The sequence below is a fragment of the Herpailurus yagouaroundi genome, unplaced genomic scaffold (assembly GCF_014898765.1).
Source record: "Herpailurus yagouaroundi ecotype Mexico unplaced genomic scaffold, PumYag 77, whole genome shotgun sequence".
Taxonomy (NCBI): domain Eukaryota; kingdom Metazoa; phylum Chordata; class Mammalia; order Carnivora; family Felidae; genus Herpailurus; species Herpailurus yagouaroundi.
Window position 1 is genome coordinate 3,567,977 of NW_024412388.1, and position 26,501 is coordinate 3,594,477.

Here is a 26,501-nt window from a genome sequence, read left to right on the forward strand (position 1 = left end):
GGAGAGTCTTGAGATTGCCGGGGGGGCTTTCCTGCCAAGGTCCAACTCAGGAAGCTTCGGAAATAAGTCGGATGCTGAAGGGGCTCCCAAACCCCCCCCCCCCCCGCTGGCTTCAGATGTCACGTGCATCAACATCGCTCCATTCTGACTTGATGAGAAGTAAACGTTGTGAATCTCAGCTACTAAGCCAACAAAATACGAATTTAATCTCTTATTTGCTTTTTATTTTTATTATGAAAACTTTCCAACCTCCAGCAAAATGCAGATCGCAGCCCTAACGAGCACCCACACACCCACACACCTGGATTTCAGCCCCCAAGGGTGTGATCCTCAGGAGAGCAGGAACTGTGTGTGCTGTGCTCACAGGTAGTAGAACCCCATCAGGACCTGTTGAACCAGTGAGTTTAACCACTATCACCATTTTACGAGGGAAAATGGTACAACAGTTACAACCATGGCTACTACAGCCAGACGGGCTGGGCTCCAATCTTACATCTACCACACATTAGCTGTGTGACCTGGGGCAAGTCCCCTACCGTTCTGTGCCTTTCATGCAATGCCCCCCACCCCACCCACCCGGTGGCCATCTTTGCCTGAATCGATTATTCCACTGGGGAATGAAAAATGGTTATTTTCTGATCCTGACGAGCCTTCCACCCCTTAGTAACTAAGATTTTTTTCTCTTAACTTTCTCTCATCAACCAAAGCAATCCAATTCTTAGAGGAGAGAAAGAACTTCATGCTGCCAATGAACTTTCCTTCTCCCCCAGCCCTCCCCGCTCATCTCTAACACTCTTGTTTTGTCCCTACTCTGCGTCCTCTTTGGGGAACATCATTATAAACTTATGGGGTTTTATGTATTGCACACATTGCCATCATTATATTTCAGGCTCAGATACTCCCATCTTTGACCAACGGAAGTCCTGTCATTGGCTCCTGTATTCTTTGATAGAACCCCAATAGTCTTTAATAACTTCCCCGGTTTGGGGCGTACACCGTTGCTCTATGGCAGGCACATCTTGTATATTTCCTGCCCCAGAACTGGAATCAGACTCTTTAAAAATGTTTTATAATGTTTATTTTTGAGAGAGAGAGAAAGAGAACAGGGGAGGAGCAGAGAGATAGAGAAACACAGAATCAGAAGCAGGCCCTAGGCTCTGAGCTGTCAGCACAGAGCCTGTCGCGAGGCTTGAACTCACAAACTGTGAGATCATGACCTGAGCCAAAGTCGGATGCTTAACGGACTGAGCCACCCAGGCGCCCCGAATCAGACTCTTTTTTAAATGTTTACTTATTTTGAGAGGGAGATAGAGCATGAGCTGGAGAGGGGCAGAGAAAGAGGCAGAGAGAGAGAGAGAGAAAATCCCAAGCAGGCTCTGTGCTGTCAGCTCAGAGTCCAGTGGGGGGCTCGAACCCACGAACCATGAGATCATGAGCTGACCTGAAATCAAGCATCAGACACTTAACCAAGTGAGCCACCCAGGTGCCCCTGGAATCAGACTTCTTTTCTCAGACCACAGTTCCTGTTCATAAGGATTGGGATACAGACACCACAGTCCTGATGCTAAGGATGTTTTTCGCTTCTGGGCATTCTTAGCGGGTAGCACCAACTCTCACATTTTATAAAGACCAAAGATAGTGTAAGAGCATACTGATATTTCCAACGCAAACTTCCCAGTAGATGGGTTTTATTTAATTTCTTTGATTTCATAATGATGTCTCTCTCTTTTATCCACTAGAAATCTTGGACCTTAAAAATATGAACGTAATTTATGAACTTGCTTTATTTTCTTATATAATATTTTAAAGAGTAATACCAATATTACTAAAAATAATATGACTTTCAAAATGAAATTTAAGATTTCTTGGCAACACTACTTGTCCTTTGCGTGAATCAGTGTATCAAGTAAGGATATATGATCACAGTATTCTGAAATGACATGAAATAATTCTTTCCACTATTTCGTTTTTTCCCAGCTCTATTGAGATTCAGTTGGCACAGACACCGTGCACATTTAAGGTGTACAATGTGTTGATTCGATACTCCCGTATTACAACATGATTGCTGTCGTAGCATTAGCTAGCACCTACACCACATCTTGTAATTACCATTTCTTTTTGGTGGGGGATCTACTGTCTTAGCAACTTCCAAGTGTATAACACAGTATTATTAGATATGTATGTTTTTTGTTTTTTGTTTTTGTTTTTTTTAATTTTTTTTTTCAACATTTATTTATTTTTGGGACAGAGAGAGACAGAGCATGAACAGGGGAGGGGCAGAGAGAGAGGGAGACACAGAATCGGAAACAGGCTCCAGGCTCCGAGCCATCAGCCCAGAGCCCGACGCGGGGCTCGAACTCACGGACCGCGAGATCGCGACCTGGCTGGAGTCGGACGCTCAACCGACTGCGCCACCAGGCGCCCCTAGATATGTATGTTAATAAGCGCTATATTGTGCAGCTCTTTCCCTATTTCCAATTTTCATTTCTTTTGGAATTTTTTAAACTTATTTATGAATTTAATTTTATACATGATACCTAGGCAAAAACTATAGAACAAGATAAATTCAGAAAAGGATCACTTTCTTCCTGCCATGTCCTCTGTTTTTCATCTGTGCCTTCAGGGGTGATCTTTTTTTAAAGAGGTAATCTTATTAGTTTTATTCAAAAACAACAAAAATGTTCATAGGTTCCCACCTTGAGTTTTTCCATTTGATAATTTATTCTGGAGATCATTTCAAATCTGTGAATAGATATTCCTCTCATTTATTTTAATCAATGAAAAATTTAAATTTAGTATTTTGCCTAGATCTTAAGTCTAAAATTCAATAACTTTGAATTTGACAAGTATATATGCCAATGTTATGAACACCTCAGTCAAGATATACATTTCATACAATTTATCAATCAAGATGAATGTTTAGATAGATCATCTTAGAAAGTTCTCTTATGCCCCCTTCAATCATTCCCCATCCACAGGTATCCCACTCCAACAGGCAACCACAGGTATGTTTTCTATTACCACAGATTATTTTTGCCAGTTTTCAAATTTCATATAAAATAGGATTAGCATGGACTCTTGGTCACCATGACATTTTTGAGTTTCAAATATGTTGTTGCATGTATCAGTAGTTTTTTGGGGGGTTTTGATTTTGGGGGGTGCTTTGTTTTGATTTGTTTTGTTTGCTGAGAAGTATCCCAACGTATGGATATACCACACTTTTCCCAATCACCTATTGATGGATACTTAAACTGTTTCCAATTTGGGGACAGTACCAACAAAATTGATGTCAACATTCTTGGATGCATGTTTTGTGAACATATGGTTTCATTCCTCTTGGGTAAATACCAAGAGTGGGACTGCTGGGTCATACAATGAATTTGTATTTAACTTCATGATAAAGTGCCAAAATGTTTCCCAAAGCATCAGTACCATCATGCGTTCCTGCAACCAGTCACATGTGACAATTGCGGTTGCTTCGTATCCCCGTCAACACTTGGTATGGTCAGCTTGTTGTTTGTTTCTTTGTTTCTTTGTTTACTTTTAACCATTCTAAAAGGCATGTAGCGGCATCTTGTGATGGTTTTAAATTGCATTTCTGATCATAACTAGTGACATTGAGGCTTTTCCGTGTACTTGTTTGCTTTTTACATATATTCTGTGATGAGGTATCCATTCAAATCTTTTGCCCATTTTTTAATGAGATGTTTTCTTTTGATTGAGTTTGAGAATTCTCTACATATTCTGAATACAAGCCATTTGTCATGTATGTGACTTGCAAATACCTCCTCCCAGTCCATCACTTGTCTTTCCATTCTCTTAAAAGTCTTTCTTAGAGAAATTTCTAATTTTGATAAAACAGGAAGTATCCATTTTTTCTTGTTTGGATCATATTTTTAGTGTCATCTTTGAGGAACTTTTGCTTAGTCCAGTGACACAAAATTTTCTCCAGCGTTTTCTTCTGAACCTCCATTGTCTAATACGGTAGCCACTACATGGGGTTGTATAATTTAAATTAAGTAAAATTTAAAATTTAGTTCTTAGGTCTCACTAGCCACATTTCAATTACTCAAGAGCCACAAGTGTCTGGTGGCTCCCATACTGGAAAACACGGATATGGAACAGCATTGCTCTATAAATTGTAAGGTTTTAGGTTTTACATTTAGGGATTATAAGGAGAAAAGGATGGGTTCAGGTTTGGGGTTTTGGGGGGAGGCATCTTGCACATGGATGTCCAGTGGTTCCAGCATCATTAATTGAAAAGATTCTCCTTTCTCCTTTGACTTGTCTTTGCGCCTTTGTCAAAATCAATCAGCCCATATTCGTGTGGATCTCCTTCTGGGCACTCTGCACTATTTTTTTCATCAGCATGGTGATGTATTAATGATTTTAGCTTTGTAACAAGTCTTGAAATCAAGTGGTATGAATCTAAGTTCAGAAGGGTTCCCTCCTCTTCTGTTTTCTGAACAAGTTTGTACAGAGTTAGTATTAATTTTTGTTTAAATATATTGTGGAATCCGCCTATCATGCTGACCAAGCCTGGAGTTTTATAGCAAGATTTTTAACTACAGGTTCAATTTCTTTAATAGACATATGACTATTCAGGTTACTTCTTCCTGAGTGAACTTAGGTAGTTTGTGTCCTTCGGGCAATTGATACATTTTTTTCCCCAAATTGTCAAATGTATGGGCATAAAATTGTTTATAATATTCCCCTATCATCTTTCAGTGATGTAGTGTCTTCAGCGGCTCTACTCTTACATTCATGACGCTGGCCACTGGTGTCTCTTTTCTGTCATCCTTCTTTAGTCTCACTTGAATTTTACCGATTTTGCTGATCTTTTAAATAAAAAACAATTTGGTTTCATTGCTTTTTTCTATTAATCTTTCTATTTTCTGTTTCATTGTTTTATTCTCTTTATTGTTTTCCTCCACCTATAATTTTCCATTTAATTTGCTCTTTTTTTTTTCCATTTTCTTAGAGTGAAAACTTAGGTGATTGATTTAAGGCCTTTCATTTAACTGATATAATTAACTAAATGTTGAATCAATTGAATCATTTTTAGTATTTAATTAATTAATTTTAATGCTTGAAACTTCCCCCTAAGCTCTGCTCTAGCTGCATTCACAAATTTTGATATGTTGCATTCTTAGTTTTACTCAGTTTGAAATATTTTCTAACTTCCTTTTTGTCTTCTTTTTCGCCCCAAGGTTATTTAGCAATATGTGCTTAGTTTCCAAGATTTTCCTGAGACCCTTCTTTTATTGATTTTTAGCTTAAATCTTTAGGATCAGAAAAGATCATTTCTATTATTTCAACTCTTTTAAATCTTTGGAATCTACTAAGGTTTTTCATAGAATAGGGTTTATCTTCATGAATGTTCCAGAAGCACTTACTAAGAGTGTGAATTCTACAGCTTTTGAGTTATAAAACTCTGCAAATATCCCTAGGTCATATCGGTTGGAAGTGTTCCTCAGGTCTTCTGTATTCCTATTGATTTTCTATTTGCTTTATCAATTGCTGAGAAAAGAGTTTTGAAGGTCTGAATATAATTGTGGGTTGTTTATTTTTCCTTTCAGTTCTGTGTTTTTGCTTCCTACATTTTAAAGCCTTATTGTAATGTGAGCAGCTACTTAGAATTATTAGGTCTTCTTGGTGAATTGACCCTGCATAATTGTGCACAGTCTCTCTTTTTTCCTGGAAGTATTCCTCGTGTTGAAGTTGACTTTGTCAGGTATTAGTGTAACCACCCCAGCTTTCTCTGTATTGCTTTTCATGTGAAATATATTTTTCTATTATTTTACTTTTGGCCTATTTATATCTGTATATTTAAAGTGGATTTCTTAAACAAATAACCCAGTGAAGAAATGGGCAGAAAGCATGAATAGACACTTCTCTAAAGAAGACATCCGGATGGCCAACAGGCACATGAAAAGATGCTCAACATCGCTTCTCATCAGGGAAATACAAATCAAAACCACACTCAGATGCCACCTCACACCAGTCAGAGTGGCCAAAATGAACAAATCAGGAGACTATAGATGGTGGAGAGGATGTGGAGAAACGGGAACCCTCTTGCACTGTTGGTGGGAATGCAAACTGGTGCAGCCACTCTGGAAAACAGTGTGGAGGTTCCCCAAAAAATTAAAAATAGACCTACCCTATGACCCAGCAATAGCACTGCTAGGAATTTACCCAAGGGATACAGGAGTACTGATACATAGGGGCACTTGTACGCCAATGTTTATAGCAGCACCCTCAACAATAGCCAAATTATGGAAAGAGCCTAAATGTCCATCAAATAATGAATGGATAAAGAAATTGTGGTTTATGTACACAATGGAGTACTACGTGGCAATGAGAAAGAATGAAATCTGGCCCTTTGTAGCAACATGGATGGAACTGGAGAGTGTTATGCTAAGTGAAATAAGCCATACAGAGAAAGACAGATACCATATGTTTTCACTCTTATGTGGATCCTGAGAAACTTAACAGAAACCCATGGGGGAGGGGAAGGAAAAAAAAAAAAAGGAGGTTAGAGTGGGAGAGAGCCAAATCATAAGAGACTCTTAAAAACTGAGAACAAACTGAAGGTTGATGGGGGGTGGGAGGGAGGGGAGGGTGGGTGATGGGTATTGAGGAGGGCACCTTTTGGGATGAGCACTGGGTGTTGTATGGAAACCAATTTGACAATAAACTTCATATATTGAAAAAAAGTGGATTTCTTGTAAATGATATATAACTGGGTATCATATTTTTATCCAATCTAACAATCTCTGCCTTTTATTTGGTTATTTAGCCACATACACTTAATGTGATTATTGGTATGGTTGAATGTAGCTTACCCATGTTATTTATCTTGTTGGTCTCCTATGTTTTTTGTTAATTTCTTCTCATTTTTCTGCCTTCTTTTGGACTATTTTAATGCTTCATGGGTTTTTTTTTTTATTTTATTTTTTTCTATTGGATTTTTTGGTTATACTCTTTTGTATTATTTTTAGTGCTTGCTACCTAACCTGTAATGGTCTACTTAAAGTTAATATTTTTGTGTCAGAGTTATTCTTCATCCTTGCCAACCGCTGGTATGGAGAGTCTTTTTAATTTTAGCCAGTCTGGTGGGTGTGTAGTAGTATTTCACCGTGATTTTAGTTTTAATTTTTGTGTCTAATGATGTTGAACATTTTCTCATGTGTGCATTTGCCATTGGTATATCATCTTTGGTAAAATGTCAGTTCAAACCTTTTGCCCATTTTCAACTGGGTTCTTTTACAATTGAGTCATAAGAATTCCTTATATATTTGGTACACACAGTCTTCAGCAGATATATGTCCATAATATTTTCTTATTTTCTGCATTATTTCTACATTAACATTTGTAATATCTGCAGAATTCTTCCTTTCCCTTTTTTCACTCCTTATATTGGTAAGTGTTTTCTCTCTTTTGTTCTTGATTAGTTTTATTAGGAGTTTATCAGTTTTATTGATGTTCTCAATCTACTTTTGACTCAATTGGTATTCTCTATTGTATACTTGCTTTCTATTACATTTATTTATGCTTTTGTCTTTATAATTCCTTCCTTTCTGTTTTCTTTGGAGTTGGCTTGATTTTCTTTTTCTTGCTTCTTAAAATGAGAGCTGAAGTTATTGATTTTTCAGCCTTTCTTCTTTTCTATATAAGGCTATAAATTTCTCTCTAAGTACTACTTTAGTTATAATCTACAAGTATAATATGATGTGTCTTCATTGCCATTTAGTTAAAAATATTTTCTAATTTCTGAATCTCCATTGTGATTTCTTCTTTGAACCATAGGTGACTTATAAGTGTGTGGCTTAATTACTAAGCAGCTGGAGATTTTCTAGTTATCTTTTTGCCATTGATTTTCTAGCTTAATTGCACTGTGGTCAGAGAACATTCTCTGAATTATTTCAATTCTTTGAAAATGGTTAAGCCTTGCTTTATGAGCTACTGTACGGTCAATTTGGGCAAATGACTCATGTTCATTTATTCGAGTGAAAAGCAGGCACATTCTGTCTTTGTTGGGTGCAGGGTTTTATTTATGTCAATTAGGTCAATTTGATTAATTGCGTTGTTCAGATCTTCCATATCCTGACAGATTATTTTGTCTGCTTGTTCTATCGACTATTGAGAAATATGTCTTAACGTCTTTTTCTATGATGGCTATGTCTCTGTGACTTTCCCATTTTTTATAGATAAAAGCAGCAGTTTATTTTTTTTAATATAATTTTTTGTAAAATTGGTTTCCATACAACACCCAGTGCTCATCCCAACAGGTGCCCTCCTCAATGCCTATCACCCACTTTCCCCCTCCCCCCCTTCAACTCTCAGTTTATTCTCAGTATTTAAGAGCCTCTTATGGTTTGCCTCCTTCCTTCTCTGTAACTTTTTTCCCCTTCCCCTCCCGCATGGTCTTCTGTTAAGTTTCTCAGGATCCTATATGAGTGAAAACATGGTCTCTGTCTTTCTCTGTATGACTTATTTCACTTAGCATAACACTTTCCAGTTCCATCCACGTTGCTACAAAGGGCCAGATTTCATTCTTTCTCATTGCCAAGTAGTATTCCATTGTATATCTAAACCACATCTTCTTTATCCATTCGTCAGTTGATGGACATTTAGGCTCTTTCCATAATATGGCTATTGTTGAAAGTGTTGCTATAAACAATGGAGTGCATGTGCCTGCATGCATCAGCACTCCTGTATCCCTTGGGTAAATTCCTAGCAGTGCTATTGTTGAGTCATAGGGTAGTTCTATTTTTAATTTTTTGAGGAACCTCCACACTGTTTTCCAGAGTGGCTGCACCAGTTTGCATTCCCACCAACAGTGCAAGAGGGTTCCCATTTCTCCATAACCTCGCCAGCATCCATAGTCTCCTGATTTGTTCATTTTAGCCATTCTGACCAGCGTGAGGTGGTATCTCAGTGTGGTTTTGATTTGTATTTCCCTGATGAGGAGTGACGTTGAGCATCTTTTCATGTGCCTGTTGGCCATCTGGATGTCTTCTTTGGAGAAGTGTCTATTCATGTCTTCTGCCCATTTCTTCACTGGATTATTCGTTTTTTGGGTGTGGAGTTTGGTGAGTTCTTTATAGATTTTAGACACTAGCCTTTTATCCGATATGTCATTTGCAAATATCTTTTCCCATTCCGTCAGTTGCCTTTTAGTTTTGTTGATTGTTCCCTTTGCAGTGCAGAAGCTTTTTATCTTGATGAGGTCCCAATAGCTCATTTTTGCTTTTAATTCCCTCGCCTTTGGAGATGTGTTGAGTAAAAAAATGCTGCGGCTGAGGTCAAAGAGGTTTTTTCCTGCTTTCTCCTCTAGGGCTTTGATGGTTTCCTGTCTCACATTCAGGTCCTTCATCCATTTTGAGTTTATTTTTGTGAATGGTGTAAGAAAGTCGTCTAGTTTCATTCTGCTGCATGTTGCTGTCCAGTTCTCCCAGCACCATTTGCTAAAGAGACTGTCTTTTTTCCATTGGATACTCTTTCCTACTTTGTCAAAGATTTGTTGGGTTTGTCAAAGGTTTGTGGGTCCAATTCTATACTGTCTTGATGATTACAGCTTTGTAGTAGAGTCTAAAGTCTGGGATTGTGATGCATCCTTCCCACCTTGGTTTTCTTCTTCAATATTATTTTAGCTATTCCCATTTTTATATTTTCTTAGATTTTGGTCTGCACCTGAAGTGTATACTTATAGTGTCATCCTGACCAGAAATACCCTCTTTTGTCTGCTTTATACATTAGAGTTCATGAAATATTTGGGGGAAATATGGTTTAAAATTGGCAGAGAGGGTTTCAAGAGAGGAAACGTTGATGGTGGGGTCTCTCCAGCCTAATAAGTAGGAATAATGTAAAGCACTCTGTGTCTCCAACAAAATCTTCCCTCCTTCCTGAAATGCCATCTCTTGGGAAAGATTCCGTTAGAATGCCTAAGACTTTGAGCTAGAAAGCTTTTCCAAGCTTTTGGAACTGGGGATTAAGATATAAATGAATCATCCACTAAGTTGATATTTTTTATTAGTCAGTCGAAATCAAGATAGAAATCTAAGCTGTCTGGACAGATAGGGAGATTCCAGGGACCCCCAAGCAGGGAAGGAAAAGCTATAGAAACAAAGGAACATGACAAAGTTACTTCCCTGACAATAGGCTCTCAAGGAGCAGACCACACCGGATAGGGGATCGATGGTTCTCCTATATTGGGAATGATGTCCCCAGGGCCAGCCCATCCTGCGTTATAGGGGGCCTCGGGTATTCATGCAGCTAGGAGCTCCCTCTAAAAGAGAGGGACCTCTCTGAGTAGAAGCGAGCAGTAGTGGCTCACAGCAACTATGAGCAGGTCACACCATGATTCAATGAGTCATGAGCAAATCAGTTATGTGCTCTTGTATGGATCCGCTCCCTGAGTCAGGGCCAGGGATGTTTTCTCTTTGGTGTGATCAATGAGTCAAATTACCACATTATTAAAGGTATACATACCCCACTCTCACCTGAACACCACAGGGCTTACAGGTGCAGGACCCACAGTCCTTGCCCTAGAGCAATGTGTGATCTATTTGGGAAGGCAGGGGACTCATAAACAACCAGATTATAAGGCAGGTAACCCACTGAGACTCAAGACCCAAAGTTATATACTATAGAAACTCAGGGAAGAAAGGACTCAGGGGAAACTAGTCATCAGGAAAGGTTTGGGGAGGGGAGTAGACTTCTACCAGACTGTAGAAGATGGTCAGGACAGAAAAGGGCAACGAGGAACCATCCCAAGCAGTGGGAACAGTGTGGCCAGGGCACCAAGGGAGGCTGAAACAGTCTGTATAGGCACTAGTCAAAGCAGCAATGAGAGGGGCGCCTGGGTGGGCAACTGACTTCGGTTCAGGTCATGATCTCACGGTCCATGGGTTCGAGCCCCACGTCAGGTTCTGTGTTGACAGCTCAGAGCCTAGAACCTGCTTCCAATTCTGTTTCTCCCTGTCTCTCTGCCCCTCTCCGACTTGCAGTCTGTCTCTCTCTCAAAAATAAATAAACCTTTAAAAAAAATTTTTAAGCAGCAATGAAGAAAGGCTGCCAGGCATTTAACTGCAAAGAAAACACTCCTTTTCTCAGATGTTCAAGGATCTCCTTTTAATGAGATAGAATTCAAATACCATAGAATTCGCCAATTTAAATTTTACAACTCAGTGCTTTTAGTACATTGACAGAGTTGCATGGCCAACACCACAATCAACTTTAGGATGTGTTCGTCACCCCTAAAAAAATAAACCCCTACCCACATTGGCAATCACTCTCCACTTCCCACAAACCTTCCCAGCCTTGGCAACCACTGGGCTACTTTCCACCTCTGTGGATTTGCATATTCCGGACATTTCCTATAAACAGAATCTGTTTGGGGATGTGTACCCCCAAATTTCCTACACTGAGGTCCTAACTCACAGTATCTCAGAATGTGATCCTGCATGGAAATCATGTCATTCCCCAGGAAATTAGTTAAGATGAGATCATCATGGAGCGAAGTGCATGCCTGGTCCAGTATAACTTCTGTCCTGATAAAAAGTGGAAATTTGGACAAAGACCCACACAGGGAGAAGACCATCCACCAAAGATGGCCAGCAAGCCACCAGAAGCCAGGAAAAAAAAAAAACGTGAAATAGATTCTCCCTCACAACCCTCTAAAGGAACCAGCCTTACCGGCACCTTGATTTCAGACTTTTGGCCTCCGGAACCCATAAGGGACTGCATTTCTGCTGTTTAAGCCACTGGTCTGTGGCGTTTTGTTACGGTGGCCTCAGGACACTAATGCAATCTGTGGTCTTTGGTGACTGGCTTCTTCCACTTAGCATAACGTTTCCATGTGTCATCTGTGCTGCAGGGCATCAGGATTTCATGCCTTCCTGTGTCTCCACAGTATCCCAGCATATGGATCGACCACATTTTCTTTACCCGTGTATCAGTTGATGGACATTCAGGTCGTTTCCACTTGGGGGCTAGCGTGAACGATGCTGCTGTGAACGTTCTTGCACGAGTTTTTGCGTGGACATATGCTTCCATTTCTTTCTGCTGTGTTCATAGACGTGAGACTGTCCAGTCTTATGGAAACTTTGTGATTTACTTTCTGAGGACCCACCAGACCGTTCTCCAAAGGGGCTGCTCTATTTTCCCCACCAGCCATGTAGGGGGGCTCTGGTTTATTCACACCCTCACCGGCACTCGCTGTGGTCTACCTTTTTGATTGTAGCCATCACGGGGAGTGTGAAGTGATGTTCAAGAACCAGCTTTTAGCCTTTTTTTATAGACAAGGCCACACACAACCACGCCTCTAAGACATCATACGCCATTTACAAGCGTAAAGCCAATGTCCTTTCTCATCAATGCTACTTTTACCAAACCCTAAAACCCTCTGCCTTCCTCCTGAAGACCAACCAAGGGGACACAGCCCCAAGTGACCTCGTCACTTAGCCCGGGGTCCCCAGGCCTGCCCCTTGCTACCAAGGGGGAGGGGGGGGAGGGTGGCACAGATTTCTCCAGCTGTGCCTCCCTTTTCTTGTTGCAGTTACTATAGAAACTGTCGTAGCTACGAGCCCTTCCTCGCCTCCTGGATGTTAATAAACAGCCTCATTATTTTGCAGAAAGCACTTTGAAAAATCAGCAGCCCCACAGTTTCATCCTGGTCCAAATTAATGAGGAAAGATTGGGGCTTTTTTTTTTTTATTATTGACCATGAAAAGAAGGAAGAGTTATAGCTCATTTGTGCACTTTTGCTGTATTTATGTTTTATGTATTAGAAAGTGATTTCCACCTCCATTACGCATCCCTAATGTCCTCGTTACATTAAAGGTACGGACCAAGAATCTTTTTTTGCCCATCAAACCACCAAATAAATCGTGGTAAAAGATATCAGGAAGGAATAATGTTTAATGGTCAGCCGGGCTGTGCTGCCTGGGGAAAGAGAAATCTGTTTCTTGGCCGAATGTCACCGAGAAGAGGGAATCTAGCAGCTTCTTTGGAAAATGGAGGACTGGTCAGGGGTGGGTGCGGGCCTGCAGTCTGGGAGAGGCCGCACCACAGCTGTGACCCAAGCCCCAGGTTCCTTGGCAGTGAGTGGGAGTCGTAACAGAACTGAACGTGCACTAAATATTAGGAGTTCCCCCACACGCCGGGAAATGGCAGGATTCAAGTGGGAGGGAAAGGCCCCTGTTTCAGGCAGTTTGCAATCAGCATGCACAGGGCTCTGCGGAGACAGAATGAGGCACATCTGTAAAGCTCCTGGCACCTAGCAGGTGTCGAGTAACCGTCAGGTCCCCCCTCAGCCAGGACCCGACAAGCTGTCACCTGTCTCCACGGAAGGCACGTGAGAAAGGATAGGAAACGGGGAAGAACACAGCCCAGTGAAAAACCGTCAGTGAAGGTCACCATGCCTCCATGGTCAGGAGCGCAGGCTCTGGGACCCGGGCTGCTCGGGGTCTAATTACAGGGCCACCACCGACCGACTCGCTACCTTCGAAGCCCCAAGCAGGTCCTCACTCCCCTTCTCAGCTTCAGCGTCTAAAAGGGGAAGGCCACCGGGAGGCCCCGATGAGAAAGGACACGCACAGTGCTTGCATATAGCAAGCGCTCAGACATCTGACAAATGTTACCTGATCGTATTCCAAGTGACAGCGACAGCAGTGGGACAGAGGCGGCTTTTGAGGCCAAAGAGAAATAGCCTGGGAGTCGGCGACCTCTCCAGCCTCTGAAAGAGTGGCATGAAAATGTCCCTGGTGCCCCTTCTGAAGCCTCATGCCGGTCACTGACATGGTATCTGCTTCCTCTGCGGTCAGTTCCAGGAGCTGAAGGCGGTGAGAGGGAGAGAGGCTTCCTTGCTTTGTCTCCAACTTCCTTACCTGCCACAAGGCTCTCGTGGGCCTAACGCCAGGATGGGAGGTTGGGAAGACGGCGTACGTCCCTGTCCCGCCAGCCCCCGTGTGCCTTGTCTGCTCCCCTGTGGTCACAGAACCCAGACAAAAGGCTTCCACTGAGACTTTCTCCTGGAGTCTCCCCTAAGCAGTCTGGGGGAGCTTTTGTGCAGGGAGACAGGACTCTGGGCACCAGCTAGGGGCCACGGTGCATGTTCCTGGGTCAGTGATGGCCCGTGGAGCTGAAGGAAGGAGGTGGGGTTGGAAGGAAGAAACTGATTCAAGAGTCAGCAAAGGCTAGAACGACCACTAGATGTACAGGGAGCAGAACAGAAGATTCCAAAAGGGTTCCCAATTCCAGCTGGGGGCCCACTCGCGAAGACAGGGCAGAGAGCAGAAGGAGGATTCTGTGTGAGCCCTGGGCACACCGGGAGGGAGGCATTGGTGGGAAATGGTGGGACTGAGTACGATGGCATGAGATTCCTGGAGTCAGCTCTCAAGGACGGGCCCTGGGGTGGAGCATGGAGGGGCCAGGAGCCCATGGCCGGGACAGGAGGAGAGAGCAGTGGGAGGTCAGGAGAGCAAAGCTCTGCACAGGCAGTGGTCTTGCAACATCAGGTAAAAGGGAAGAATGTTCCACTGGATTTGGCGACAGCTGAGGGTCATTGGTGTCTCCGTGTGATCAGGCTGACAGAGAACAGGTGCGGTGTAGCAAGGGGTGGAGAGTCCACGGCTGGCAGCCACAGGCCTCGACCCAAAAGAGAAAGAAGCAAGAGCGTGGGAGGATGAACGTGCCCCAGAGAGAGCCCAGAGGTGCAGAGAGCTCTGGCCAAGTCGCCCTGCCCGGGCCCGCCAGCCTGACCTCAGGGAAAGGGGCCCGGGGAGGGGCCTGATGGGGGCCGGGGAGCCACAGTCCACGTCCGCAGGGGCCTCCAGAGCCCACCCAAGTGTGGCCCGATCCACTCCCAGACAAGGGAAAGGCCATCAAGATGGGGACTGAGCCCGTGTACATGGCCACACAGCACCGACTCCCAAGACGTGGTCCCTCAGAAACAACAGAATCGCACACGAACCGGTAGAAATGGTAGAAAATAGCCCGATGCTTGCCTGCCAGGCTTCCAGCAAGCATCAGCCGGGACCACTCTGCCCGCCCCACCTCCCTCAGACCCTGTCCTAACAGCAGCGCTAATGAGCAGTGAAATGGCCAATAAAGACTCTGGCAGAAGGAGAGCAAGGAGCCGGGCGGCCCACAGACTGGAAAACCACCACATGGTCCTTGGACATTGGCCTTGGCCAATGGTCTACTCCGCCAGCTTGAAGCCACAAGCAACAGCAGGATCTGGCAGCCTGCTTGTTACACAGGGTTCCCCCTTCTTCCTTTTTCCAGGCATTTCCTCACCACAGAGGCTGCAGCACCCACAACTCAGCTGCCTGGGAGCCCCGGGGGCGCCCGAACTGCACTGACCTCCAAGAGAGGGGCGCAGGGGAGATGTCCCAGCCGGGGGGCCCCCACAGACGTCCTTCACCGGACCGCCGTGAACACTTCTGCTCACGCACCCGCCCTGCTGCCAAGGAAGCAGAAAGGGCAAGGGAGAGAGAAGGTGCTGTTCAGTGGGCAGATCCGGACCCAGAATGGAACCAGCTTCAGGCCCCAGGAGACTGTCCCCACTCTCCCGACAGCCAGATCCTGTTGCCTTCATTTGCATTATCATACGTGTGTCACATGCATAGGGACCTTGCTCTAAGGCATTAACAATCTGGGTACACAAGCAATTATGCACTTCCCTTCCCCCGTGTTCACCTGTTGTGTTTCCTAAATTCCACCTCTGAGTGAAATCATAGGATATTTGTCTTTCTCTGACCGACTTATTTCGCTTAGCACAGGACACCCTAGTTCCATCCACACTGTTGCAGATGGCAAGGTTTCATTCTTTTTCATCACCGAGTCATATCGCATTGTGTATATACTATATCTCCATCTATTCGTCATTTGATGGACATTTGGGCTCTTTCCATAACTTGGCTATTGTCGATAGTGCTGCTATAAAGACGGGGATGCGTGTGCCCCTTCGAGTCAGCATTTTTTTAAGTTTCTTTATTTACTTTGAAAGAGACAGAGACAGCGTGAGCTGGGGAGGGACAGAGAAGGAGAGGGAGAGAGAATCCCACGCAGGCTCAGCACAGAGCCCGACATGGGGACGTGAATCAGCATTTGTGTACCCTCTGGATAAAAATACCTAGCAGTGCAATTGCTGGGTCGTCACGTAGTTCTGTTTCTAATTTTTTGAGAAGCCTCCATACCGGTCTCCAGAGTGGCTGCTCCAGTTTGCATTCCCACCAACAGAGCAAGAGCATTACCGTCTCTTCACACCCTCACCGACATGGGTCTTTAAAGGATCCTTTGGCTGCGTTGAGAACAGGCTACAGCGAGACAGGGTGGAAGTGAGGACACAAGTTAGGGTGCTGCTGCTGTAATCCAGACGAGAGACGGGGTGGGGGGGTGGCCTGGACCACGTTGTCCCAACTGCGGGAAGCAGGGGATATTCTAGGTCAGTCCTGAAGGGGGAGCCGAGAGGGCTTGCTGACAGCTTGGATTCCTTCACCTGGTAGCCCGGGCTCCCCCAAACGAATTTCTGTGCTCTGGTCTCAGATCATTCCTTCCCGCTACCTGGCACTCCTCGATGCTGCGCGTTGCAATGCCATTAGCTCTCAATCCATCAGCAGGTGGCTGGAGTGGCCATGCTGCAGCCTGAGGGTCTGCTCTCATCCATCACAGCCTTTGGCCCACGCAGCTCGGTCCCCTCACCCTGTCTGGGGTGGAAGGGGCGCAGCCCGTGTCTTCCTGGCCAAGGCAAGTAGCAGATGCGTCCTGGGACGTGGACTGAGGCGCTGGTCCTGGAGCCCAGACCACCTGTTGCCTCTGTGTGATGGCGCAGAGGACGGCCAGCCACGGGTGCACATAGTAACCCTTAGTAGGTGACGGTGGTCCCTCGGCATCCTCCAGAACAGCCCCCAGAATAACCACAGTCCTGATACCTCCTGTCCACTGAAGCACCAAGCTCCCCGGGGCAGGAAATAAATGAAAACTTGAGCGCCTGGCACGGAAATCAAATTGAGCATGTCTCAGAAGCCCCTTGCGAGAGTTCTGAGCTGGCTTACACGTGTCCACCCAGCTGTAGACGCTTTGATAAGGGGCTCCACCCGGTAAGGAGCACGATGTCCTCTTAAGAAAAACACTGGATTTCTTTCAAGGGAAAGAAACTGCAAAGCAGCTGTAGAGACCGTGGGTGTCCCAGAGATGGTCCAGAGCGACTGGAGGCAGGACCCCATGAGTAAGCTAGTATATGAAACAAACCACCCTGGGTTCTGTTTAAATCCAAGGAGGACCTGTCTCACTCCCTCCCCTGTGCAAGCCTCTGGGGGAGACGAGGAGACAGAGCCCAGTCACCCTGCTAGGCCGCTGCAGGCTCTAAAACCCTGTTAAATGCTTACGTCCCAGCCCAGCATCCAAGCCAGAGCATAGAGGCTTTGGGAACCGCACCCCGTCTGCCAGGCCACAGGGGACACTTAGCAAGGCCTCCTTGCTGGACAAAAACTCCCCTGTGGTTTTCAAGATTTCACTTCTGGCCAGAGAGCCGAGTTCCCCAGATGTCTGGAAGGCGGGGGAACCCAGCAGCCTTGCCATGGACAGAGTGGCGGCCGCTCCGGGGATGGGAGACACAGGGTAGGAAAGGATCCTGCAGCACAGCTCTGATGGGAGTGAGGAGTGAGTCCACGCCTGCCTCCAAGCCGCCAGCCAAGAATCAGATGCCCAACCTAATCCACCAGGCAGCTGGGAGTTTTCAGCCTCTTCTGTCAGGTGCAGCATTCATGGGCATCACCGGGCCTGGCGAGGACGCCCTGGGCGCCCTCAGAGCCCTCACGGGGACACAGACCTCGTTCACCACAAGGGCTCAGAGGAGACGTGTTTGTGCTTTATCGTCCTGGCAGACAATGGGCTTCGAAACCTGTCTTCATAGGCAGCCCCCTTGGGGAGACAAAGAATCCCAGCATCGGCTCCTTGCGTGGACAGCGGGGACTCCGCCTGAGGGACGGTCCTGGCTTTTCCCAGATGCCGCTCAGTAGGGGAGAGAATAGACAGTTTTCAGAGCTAAAATTTTTTCAGATATGTGTAACCATAGAAATACTTGCACAATTTGCCTTAAATTCTTTTCGGAACAGGTCGGGTTTACACGAATAACAAAATAATAACATATTCATATAGTTAGAATCATAGGTTACCTGTATCCTAATCGTACCTTTTCACTTAGCTCGAAGGTATAAGCTTTTCCCCACATCATTATGGGCTCCAAAGTTTAATTTTTAATCACCATTCAGTTTCTTCAAGCACTATAATTTACTAAAGCCCTTTTCTGGGGCTGGTCATTTATCTCTAGGGCTTCTGGGTTGTAAATGCTTCAGCAAACCTATAAACCAAATTATTAATTATCAAAGCATTCACATTTCTTATTCCCCCAGTCTTGTGCAACTGGGTTGGAAGAGGAACCAGTATGGCCTCTGTCCTCAAGGAGTTTGTCATCTATGAAGGGGGGGTGGGGGGGTGGACAGTGATAACGTAGTCAACGACGACCCGGTGCCTGGGGGGCTCAGTCGGTTAAGTGTCCGATTTCAGCTCAGGTCATGATCTCACATTTCATGAGTTCGAGTCCCCCCGTCGGGCTCTGTGCTGGCAGCTCAGAGCCTGGAGCCTGCTTCACACTCTGTGTCTCCCTCTCTCCCCCTCCCCCACTCATGTTCTGTCTCTCTCTCTCAAAAATAAACATTAAAAAAAATTTTAAAAACAATGATGGAGCACATAGAGGTGGGGGAAGGTGTTGGTGCAAAAACATTTAAAATAGATGAATAAACTATGGTAAAAGATAGTGCCAACCCTAAATAAAAGTGTGTGTGTGTGTGTGTGTGTGTGCATGCACCTCACACTCACTCCAGAGAAATCTAATTCCAGAGGAAAACTGAGAGGTGTTGAGGGTTGTAAACAGCAGCCACAGTGGAGCCAGTGCAAAGGTGCTCCTGGGCACACGTGGAGTGCTGCAGAGAATCGCTCCGGCCTGTGATGTCCGAGTTGAGCTTCCGGGCGGCCAGCAATGCTTGTAGGAATAGAGGAAGACCAGGCTGGGGGCTCTGAAGGCCCAGGGTGCTCTCTGCCCTGTGGCTGGTCCTCCAAGAAGCTGTCTGGCCCAAGGGGGAGGGCAGAGGAGCTACCAACTTGCTCCCCACCGTGGGCCCCGGGCCGCAGGAGCAGGACTATGCCCGGCAGGTCGTGCTCCCCTGGCACCGAGCGGGTTAACGTTGGCCGCACTGGGCAGGTTGCCGTCTGGCTGTTAAGATTCACAGCTATACATGGAACACAACAGACTGTGAAATGTAATAAATCTGGAGTTGCCTCTCAATTTCACCAATAATAATTAGCAAATTAAAATGGAAATGTCACCACAAACCCATAAAAATTCGTAAGTGCAGCATGGAAAACTGTCTCGGGAACAGAAATGGCTTTTGTCCGTGCAATACCCAGGGCAGACACGCCGTCCAATGTTCCTCGGGACGGCCATTGTGCCCAGAGAGCCCAGCGCGGAGCTGATTAATCCCAGGGTTGGCTGTTTTTACGTGTCAGCAAGCTAACATAACTGTGTCATCAAGCCTGCTTTATGGAGCCTGTAATACGTGGACAGGGGCTGAAGCTGTTACTCGAACAAGGCAGAGGGCAGCAGAAAACATGCCGGCCTCACCTCTCCTTCTCCGTGGCCGGCACCCCAGCCGCTGTGCAACCATTTGGCCTAACTAGGGGAGGACTGGGAAATTTTGAGCAAACCGTGTACCATCTGGCTTGTGTTTTGCAGTTGAAAGCCGAGAATGCCCACCCCTCACAGCAGAGTGCCACGGAAGAGTCCCCTCCAGCCGGCCCCAACTTGCCACTCCTGACTACCAGCCACGTCTGTCAAGGTGGCCATGAGCTCCCTCGAGGGAAAACCCAACCGTGAAAACCCAAACTTTCCCCAAGTCAACAAAAGATGGAGACACTATCCACGTTATGCAAAACAATTCTTTCTATCAGGAAATAATGAGACTCAGCCCTTGCACTTCTCACAGGGACCAGTCTGATCCTCGTACCTGAAACAAACAAAAGTCTGTAGTAGTCAGTGTTCTCCAGTGAGACAGAAACAAAAGGAGAGCCAGAGAGCTTGCGCGCAATGTGTCCATGGAAGGAGATTTACTGTAAGGAATTGGCTCACATGATTATGGAGGTGGACGAGTCCCAGGACCTGGGGGAATGAGTTGGCACACTAAACACCCAGGATGACCGATGTGTGGTTCCAATACAAAGGCTGGCAGGCTCTGGACCCAGGGAGAACCAATGTTCCAGCTCAGATTTTCAAAAGAGCAGAAAAAGTTCAAGACTTTGGACACCAGCAATAAACTTATCCCTAAGAGATGGGAAATGAAAGAGGCAAGCCCTAAAATCACCCCCCACTGACTGCCTCCTGTTTCCAGGACGTGGCACAGACAAGCGTTGTGCACTCCCCAGGTGGAGAAAGCCTCGCTGAGAGTCTCAGAAAACCCAGGCAGGAAGAGGTTGCAGGACAGGGTATCAGAGGAAAGACAGCTTCACAGACATAGAGACCTCTGGGGATCTGCAAATGGTCCCCTCGAGTATTCCACTGCGTACTGGCCAGCACATGAGTGCAAGGAAACATCTCAAGTCCTCAGAAAAAAAACCCTTTCTAAAGATTGGAGAGAAGAGAACCCAGTGCTCACACAGAGCAGGGATGCTGCCTATTAACCCCAGGTGGTCTAGAGAACCTCAACTTCCCAGGGCCTGGGGGAGACTACACAGAATGTCTTGCCTCGGGGTAATAATTATCCATAGACTGAACAGTAATCAATGACCTGAGCTTCCACTTGAAGAAACTAGAAAAAGAAGAGGAAATTAAGCCCAAAGGAAGTGGAAGAAAGGAAATAATAAGAATCAGAACAGAAATCAGTGATATAGAAGGAAAAAGTGGAGAAAAATCAATGAAACCAAAAGTTGGCCTTTGAAAAGGCCAATAAAATTGATAAACCTCTAGCCAGACTGATCAGACTAAAGAAGAGAGAATACAGAAGTTACCAGTATCAGGAACAAGACAGGTGCATCCCTACAAATTCTCCAGATGAGTAAGGGAGTTTAGTTAACCATTTCAGGACACAAGATCAATATACAGAAGTTAATTGTATTTCTATATACTGGCCACCAACAATCAGAAATTAACATCAGAAAGAATAAACCATTCATGGAATATCAAAACTGAAATGCTTAAGGATAAATCTGATTTTTTTTAAATGTGCAATATCCATACACAGAAAACTATAAAACATTGCCATGCGAAATTAATGATGACCTAAACAAACAGAAAGGTATACAGGGTGCATGGGTCATAATATGCATTCGAGTGAAGACGACGGTTTCCCCCCATCAGATCTACAGATCCAGCGCCATCTTGTTCTAAATGACAACACGCTTTTTGCTGGAAATTGACAAGCTGATTCTAAAATTCATGTAGAAATGCACATGAAGAAATTAGAATAGCTGAAACCATTTTTAAAAATAGTTGGTTGCTTTCAAGATTTACTATAAAGCTACAGCAATCAAGACAGTATGTTATTGCATGAGTATCAACAAACTGATCAATGGGATAAAATAGAGCCCAGAAATAGATCCACATACATATATGGATAACTAGGGTTTTTTTTTTTTTAGTAAAGGTGCAAGGCAATTCAGTGGGGAAAGAATAACCTTTTCAACAAATGGTGCTGGAGCAGTTGGATATCCAAGGACCAAAAAAAGTGAGCTTCTATTCATACCTTGCACAGTGTATAAAAGTCAACTCAAAACTGATAAAAGTGTACAACCAAAAACCTTCTATCAGAAAGCTTTTGTGCTCTTGAGTAGGCAAAGATTTTTGTGCGACACTAAAAGCACAATCCACACAATAACAAACTGATAAATTGGACTTCATCAAAATTTAGAACATCTGCTTTTTGAAAGATACAGAATAAAACGAAGAGACAAGGTACAGACCCAGAGAACAATAGTTGCGACGCATATTTCCGATAAAGACTAAGTTTCCAGAACACTTAAAGGACATATAAAAAGAAAAGAAATTACCCAATTTTTAGCAACAAAATATCTGAATAGATACTTCACCAAAGATGTCCAGATGGCAAAGAAGAGTGTGAAAAGATGCTCAGTGTCATAAGTCATCAGAGAAATGCAAATTCAAACGACAGTGAGATCCCACTGCACATCTATTACAAAGTCTACAGTTGAAAAGATGTTCTATACGAGTGTTGTGTGTACATGGAGGAACCAGAACTCTCATACTAAGGGATGTGTAAAATGGTACGGCTATTTTGGAAAATAATTGGGAATTTCTTCACGAGTCAAACCACATGATTCAGCCATTCCAAACTCAGGTGTTTACATTTATATAAGCATGTGTTCATGCCAAAGGCTTGTACACCAATATTTCTAGTAGCTTTCTAGTAATGGTCAAAGACTGGAAACAACAAACTGTCCCACCAATAGGTGAATGAATAAGTCATGGTACATCTACACGCTGGAATACTTCTCAGAAATGTACAAAGGAATGAGCTATTGATACATACTATGTGAATGAATCTCAAAATAATTATGCTGAATGCAAGAAACCAGACTTCCACCCTTCCTAAAAACAGAGAGTATATACAATCTGATTCTATCTCCTATAAAATTCTAGAAAATGCAAACTAATCTATCATGCCTAGGCATAGTGTGGGAGGGGCCACAGGAGGGACAGAGGGGAAGGATTCAAAGGCACCATGAGGAAACATCTAGAGTAATGGATGTGTTCGTTACCTGCATTGCTCTGAAGATGTCTTAGTTTGCTCAGGCTGCCATTACAAAGTACCACACACTGAGTGGATTAAACCACAGAAACTTGGCTTCTGACATTTCCGGAAGCTGGAAGTCTGAGATCAAAGGGTCGGCAGAGTTGGTACCTCCTGCGGCCTCTCTCTGGCGTGTAGATGGCCGTCTCCTCCCCGTGTCCTCACCTGGTCTTTCTCTGTGTCCTAATTTCCTCTTCTTGTAAGGACATCCACCATATTGAATTAGGGCCCATCCTAATGACATCATTTCAGCTGAACTACCTCTTTCAAGCCCTTGTCTCCAAATACAGTCACATTCTGGAGTATACGGGTTAGGACTTCAGCCTTGGAACGGGGGGAGGTATCATTTACTTTCTGTTAGCTATACTTCAATAAAGCTGACTTTCAGAAAATACTACTCGCAGATTATTTTGTTTGTGCTTGTTTAATAATGAGTTCTTCCACTGCATGCAATCTGGTTCATCCGAGTGCGGTTGGGGCATAATTGTTGGGAATAAAATAGTCTTCTATGAGAAGGCCTGCCCGTATGTTTCTTTTCCACAATTTCTTGTAACTTTTCATGCTTTTCTGGGCTCGCTCCACCCTAGAGACCGACCGCCCTGAGTTCCACACGGAGAACAAGAAGGACTCACTGGTCTTGAGAAGGAACCGGTGTGGGATCAAGGCTGCCGTTTCCGCACTCAGCTCATGCTCGAAGGGCGAATACTTGTTAACCACTTACCTTGACTTTTCAGATGCTCTGGTAGCTGAACAGCCTCCCTGAGAGTCTTCCTGGACCCAAATCCAGGAGGAATTTCTCCCCCCACCCCCCGCCCCCGCCCCATAAGCAACCTACAATTCCCGGAGGGAAGACCTAAACCCCCATCCTCCTCAGTCTGTCCACAAATGCCCACAATCATGCATGGTCTGTCCACAAATGCCCACAATCATGCGTGGTACCGTAATCATTCTCAAGAAAAGGCTGATGTCTTACAGATGTTTCCTCCTCCCTCCATCCTTCCCAGAAGGTGTCTCTGCTCCCTACTTTGCCTCGGGAACCCCTGGGGCATGCATCCGCCCAGGAATCGTTGGACAGGATCCCCCCAAACCCCCCGCCTGGGGCAGTGCTGGGGCTTTGGTCCAGATGACACGTGGCTCAGAGAAACAATTGAACCAGGGAGAGAAGGACTCCGTCCAGTCCAAATACGTAAGTCACTGAGGACAGGTCTTAAGGAAGCAGCCCATACCCTGTCACTCTACCTCATTAATTAATCTGTTTATTTCCTTTGCACCACTTAGCACGCATGTCTGTGTCAGTCACTGAAACGTAAGCCCTATAAAGCAAGGGACTTGTTTTCCTCATCCATTACAGTGTCCCAAACACCTAACAAAACCTGACACATGCCGGGTGCTCAGTAAATGTTGTTGTTGTTGTTGCTTAATGAATAAATTGGGCTGTGAACTCTTAGGGGAGGTCCTGAGCTTCTGGAAAGCTCCTACCTAAAGCACATGGGGCGCTGGGGCCCCGTTATTTCTAACAGCAGGCTGGAAATCTGGCTCTAGGAGCTGCCTCGGATGTCGGGGGTGGGGTGGGGGGATGGGTGTGCTGCTCCCACCACAATCAGAATAACTCGTTTATGCCTCTTTTATCTACCGCAGTTCCATGAACATTTTTGTTTAAAGAAAAAAGGGATAGCCTTGTTTTTGAGTATCTACAAGTCACAAATGTAGGCTTAAAATAAGAAAGACATCATGCTATTTTTATTAGACTTTTTTTGCAAAGCCAAAGCAGTGACGCCCTTCAAGATGCTGTTCCCTTTAAGATCTCACAAACGGAGTCTGCAAATATCTTCTCCACCGTTGTGCGTGAAGAACGTTTCACGAACCAACGAATGTGCTGATTCCAGAGCCTGAGGTAGGAGGTTGGACCAGAGAGGCTCTACTATGTTTAACTGGTGTCTCTTTCTCTCTCCTCTGCTTCCATCTAAGGCTGGCGGGATGGGCGTAATGCTGCCCAGATAGAAAGCAAAAGATAAAGCAGATGGGGACAAAACAGGGCCAGAGGCGGCCTAGAGGAAATCTGCTGTCTGCAGACAGCGGAACAGGCTGGAAGGTGCCAGCAATGACAAGGGGGGTGCAGGGGGCTGGAGAGCAGGAAACAAGCTCCAGTGCCAGGACCAGGGAGAGAGAACTGGCTTCTTCTTCCAGGTACAAATGGCGCCTGGTTTTCCCATCGTTATGCTCTCTGCTATGAGCGGTTTGAACCTCTCCAGAGTGATCCGTCCATCACATGACAGCTCAGATCAGGTTTGCTTTCTGGATGCAAAACCCACAGCTACAACAGGAAGTGGCATCATTCACGGGACATGACAGTGTTCCCTTCTCTCCCTCTCTCTCAGTCTCTCTCTCCCTGTCCTCCTGGTGGAGAGTGGTACTTACATGTGGGGCAAAATGCTCCAGGCACAAGACTCAGGACAAGATGGTAGGATTGGCCCCTGGACTTGCTGAACTTTACAAAGCGGTGCATTCAGGGCTGCAAACGGAACACGGGCAGCTTCTCTGAGCTCAGCTCCAGCCCCGCCATGAAGGCAGGTGTCGTAGACTCCAGATGGGGGCTGTAGGTCTGCGAAGGCCAGCGCCTGCTCCCCGGGGAGAGAGCGCCTGGCTAACTGCCAAGCCTCATCACCACATGAGCATCATCCTTTGGAGTCCTGATAAAATGAGACAGGACAGTAATGACCAGCAGGCAGAGAGGCACATGCTGGAAGCACACACTGGATTCCCATTGGGAAAATGCTAGAAGGCTGCCCTTTAAAAAAAAAAAATCTGACACAAAAAATTTCCTGTGCTAACTGTCCAAGACCTCAGCTCTTTCTGAGTAACTTGGGTACCATTTAATCCATTCACCTCAGCCCATCAAGGATCTATCTGCATGAGTCATACCTATGGAAGCCCAGCCTCAACGAGGCGGCCCCAGGAACAGGATGTTCACGGCCTGGCTGGGTGGCCTATTGCAACTTTGAAGAGCTCAGACTTTTAGAAGCTCCTTTCTTTTATCAGTTGAAAACCTATTTCTCCACAATGTCAATTCTGCCCTCGAGGTCGCACAGAGAAATGAGTTTTTTCCCATTCATAGAAATATCTATCCCACATCCAAAGGCAGCTACCATGCCAACTACTCAACTTTTCCACTCCAGCATAAACACTGCTTGTTGCTTCAACCCTCTCCAGAATCTGTTTAGATTTATAAATGATGGTTTTACATGTGTGATCAAACATTAAAGGCATCCCAAGTAAGTCTAACCAGTATGGAATACAGTGAGCCTGTGAGTTCCCAGATTCTGGCCACCCAAACGCTTTCTGGTTTGGAGAGTTTCTAGAATCTGCCTGTCTCCCCATTTTGAAATTGGAATGTGTCCTTATCTCTGATTCTCTGGAGCCTCCCGCATTCCCCACGATTCGTCGCGTTACCAAGAGCTGTCTATGTGCCAGGATGTGATTGGGTAAGAGCCGGAGACACGAATCTGCTCCAGCGAGGCTCTAGAGGGTTCTTCCTGCTCAATTCAAAGCGTCGTGCACAGGTCCATTGTTCTTCAGATCAACTCTATCAGGACAAATGTGCTACTTGCTCATTTTACTGGTAATAAAAGCAAG

At 45.1% G+C, this 26,501-nt stretch overlaps 1 long non-coding RNA gene across 1 annotated transcript; it reads left to right on the plus strand.

Annotated features, from left to right (window-relative positions):
• Nucleotides 1-45: 45 nt before the first annotated feature.
• LOC121019732 (uncharacterized) lies at nt 46-25,659 on the plus strand. Its single transcript, XR_005785750.1, has 3 exons — nt 46-398; nt 23,873-24,054; nt 24,616-25,659. It is a non-coding gene; the product is annotated as an uncharacterized LOC121019732 (long non-coding RNA).
• The last annotated feature ends 842 nt before the right edge of the window (nt 25,660-26,501 follow it).